This window comes from Oryctolagus cuniculus, chromosome 5 (genome assembly GCF_964237555.1).
Source record: "Oryctolagus cuniculus chromosome 5, mOryCun1.1, whole genome shotgun sequence".
In the NCBI taxonomy this organism is placed as follows: domain Eukaryota; kingdom Metazoa; phylum Chordata; class Mammalia; order Lagomorpha; family Leporidae; genus Oryctolagus; species Oryctolagus cuniculus.
The window spans coordinates 111,805,377-111,809,086 of record NC_091436.1 but is presented as its reverse complement, the minus strand read 5'-3'; the positions used below and the strand labels follow the sequence as shown (position 1 = coordinate 111,809,086).

The window sequence follows — 3,710 nt, the reverse complement described above, 5'->3', positions numbered from 1 at the left end:
AGAGAGAGAGAGGAGATTTACCATGGCAAATATGGGTGTGTCACCTTTGTCACACCCTTAACCCTGAAGAACTGAACAGAGCTCTCTGGCCACATCCACCACAAGCCTCTAGAGATTCACCAAAAGCAGACAGTCTACTTAATCTAGAGTCATTGTATAATGAGAAAAGCCACCACAGTGAGAAAAAGAAAAGAAGAAACCAAAGAATATCTTCTCCACAATGCCAAACAAAAAATGCAGATACCAAGGATACAAGAACAAGGAAGTCATTATGATGCTCTCAAATGAACATGACACTCCAATACAAGATTATGAAGATGATTAGATAGAAGAAATGCAAGATATGGGTTTCAAAAAAATTTATGATAAGAACATTTCAAATTTATGATAAGAACATTTTTCCAACGTGGACACCCCGGGAGGTCACTCTCCCCGGGCTCTGTCCAGGTGGCATAGGGGAGCACAGGGCTCTGCCCAATGATGTACAGTCCCTTCCCACGCCGTTGGAGAGGAGGCTTGCCTCGAGTCTGCGCCTGCATATTCCTACAGCTTCCCAGAGTCCTGTGGACAATGACTGGGGAGACAAACCATGCAGGAAACAGTCTCAGCATGCTGAAATTTTCACATTGAAATGAGGTGTTTGAGAGTCTGATCCTATGTTTGTTGCTTTTCAGGAGAGAAGAGGAGCCACACTTCTGGGCATCAGCTCCTTTATTTAGCAAGAGTTGGTAAAGAATTTCTTTTAAAAACAGCACATTTTAAAGATTTTTGGGATTCATGAGATTTGGGTTTTTTTTGAGTGATGTATTTTTGATGTAAAATGATAACAGTTATAAAAATATATTCATGTATTGTGAATTGAAATAAAGGTGACTTCGGAAAAAAAAAAGAACATTTAGAAGTTATCAAAAACAAACTCACCACAGTGAAAAATAAAGAAAAGATTCTAAACTGTGCAAGAGAGAAATGTCAGATTACTTTCAGAGGATCTCCAATTAGACTGACAGCAGACTTCTCATCAGAAACCCGACAGGCTAGGAGGGAATGGCGAGATATAGCCCAAGTACTAAGAGAAAAAAACTGCCAGCGCAGAATATTATATCCTGCAAAGCTCTCATTTGTGAATGAAGGTAAAATAAAGACCTTTTATAGCAAACAGAAATTGAAAGAATTTGTCACCACTTGTCCAGCCCTGCAAAAGATGCTTAAAGATGTGTTACACACAGAAACACAGAAACATGGTCATCAATATGAAAGAAGGTAAAGGAAGAAAACCTCCCAGTGAAAGATCACAGGACGTTCAAAGCATATATTAGAAATATCTTTGGGAAAATGGCAGGGCAAAGTCACAACTTATCAATAGTCACGTTGAACATTAATGGCCTTAACTCTCCAGTTAAAAGACACAGACTGGCTGAATGGATTAAAATCAAAACCCATCTATTTGCTGCTTACAAGAAACACATCTTTCCAACAAAGATGCATGCATACTGAAAGTGAAAGTTTGGAAAAAGCTATTCAATGCCAACAGAAATGAAAAAAGAGCAGGTGTAGCCATCTTAATATCAGACAAAATAAATGTTAACCTAAAAACTGTTAAGAGAGACAAAGAGGGGCACTATATAATGATTAAGGGATCAATTCACAGGAAAATGTAACTATTATAAATGTATATTCACCTAATTACAGAGCACTGGTTTACTTAAAAGATATGTTAAGAAGGAAATTAAAGTGAGACTTCAATACTCTGCTTTCAGAAATAAACAGATCAACTGGACAGAAGATCAACAAGGAAACAGCAGATTTGATTGACACTATAGACCAAATGGATCTAACAGATATCTACAGAACTTTACATCCTACACTTAAAGAATGTACATTCTTCTCAACAGTACATGGAACCTACTCCAGGATTAACCACATACTAGGCCATAAAGCAAGTTTCAGCAAATTCAAAAGAATTGAAATCATACCATGTATCTTCTCAGACCACAATGGAATGAAGCTGGAAATTAGGAACTCAGGAATCCCTAGAGCATATGCAAACACATGGAGATTCAACAACATGCTCCTGAATGAACAGTGGGTCATAGAAGAAATCAAAAGAGAAATCAAAAGCTTTCTGGAAGTAAATGAGGATAACATAACAACATATCAAAAATTATGGGATATAGCAAAAACAGTGTTAAGAGGAAAATTTATAGCAATAGGTGCCTACATCAGGATTTGGAAAGGCACCAAACAAATGAACTATCAATGCATCTCAAGGATGCATTTCAAGGATCTAGAAAAACTGCAGCAAACCAGACCCAAAACTAGTAGGAGAAGAGACATAATTCAAGTTAGAGAAGAAATCAACAGAATTGAATCCAAAAAAAAATTACAAAAGATCAGCCAATGAAGAGCTGGTTTTTTGAAAAAAATAAACAAAATTGACACACCACTGACCCAACTAATTAAAAAAAGACAAGACCCAAGTCAATAAAATCAGAGATGAAAAAGGAAATATAACAATATATATCACAGAAATAAAAAGAGTAATCGGAAATTACTTCAAAGAGTTGTATGCCAGCAAACAGGGAAATCCATCAGAATTGGACAGATTCCTGGACACATGCAACCTACCTAAATTGAACCATGAAGGCACAGAAAACAAACAGACCCATAAATGAGTCAGAAATTGAATCAGTAATAAAGTCCCTCCCAACAAAGAAAAGCCCAGGACTAGATGGATTTACTGCTGAATTCTACCAGACATTTAAAGAAGACCTAACGCCGATGCCGCAGCTCACTAGACTAATCCTCCACCTTGCGGCGCCGGCACACCAGGTTCTAGTCCCGGTCAGGACGCCGGATTCTGTCCCGGTTGCCCCTCTTCCAGGCCAGCTTTCTGCTGTGGCCAGGGAGTGCAGTGGAGGATGGCCCAAGTGCTTGGGCCCTGCACCCCATGGGAGACCAGGATAAGTACCTGGCTCCTGCCATCAGATCAGCGCAGTGCGCCGGCCGCAGCATGCTGGCCACAGTAGCCACTGAAGGGTGAACCAACGGCAAAAGGAAGACCTTTCTCTCTGTCTCTCTCTCACTGTCTACTCTGCCTGTCAAAAAAAAAAAAAAAAAAGAACTAACTCCAGTTCTTCTCAAACTATTCAGAACAATCAAAAAAGAGGGAATCCTCACAAATTCTTTCCATGAAGCCAGCATCACCTTAATCCCTAAACCTGAAAAATATGCAGCATTGAAAGAGAATTACAGACCAATTTCGCTGATGAACATAGTCGCAAAAATCCTCAATAAAATTCTGGCCAATAGAATGCAACAACACATCAGAAAGATAAGATCATCCACCCAGACCAAGTGGGATTTATCCCTGGTATGCATGGATGGTTCAATGTTTGCAAATCAATGTGATACACCACATTAACAAACTGCAGAAAAAAAAACCCATGTGATTATCTCAACAGATACAGAGAAAACATTTGATAAAATACAACACCCTTTCATGATGAAAACTCTAAGCAAATTGGGTATAGAAGTAACATTCTTCAATACAATCAAGCAATTTATGAAAAACCCACGGCCAACATCCTATTGAATGGGGAAAAGTTGGAAGCATTTCCACTGAGATCTGGTACCAGACAGGAATGCCCACTCTCACCACTGCTATTCAATATAGTTCTGGAAGTTTTAGCCAGAGCTATTAGGCAAGAAAA

General features: G+C 38.9%; 1 non-coding gene across 1 annotated transcript; it reads left to right on the top strand.

Annotated features, from left to right (window-relative positions):
• Window positions 1-401: 401 nt before the first annotated feature.
• LOC127493337 (small nucleolar RNA SNORA73 family) lies at window positions 402-604 on the top strand. Its single transcript, XR_007923390.2, has one exon. It is a non-coding gene; the product is annotated as a small nucleolar RNA SNORA73 family (small nucleolar RNA).
• The last annotated feature ends 3,106 nt before the right edge of the window (window positions 605-3,710 follow it).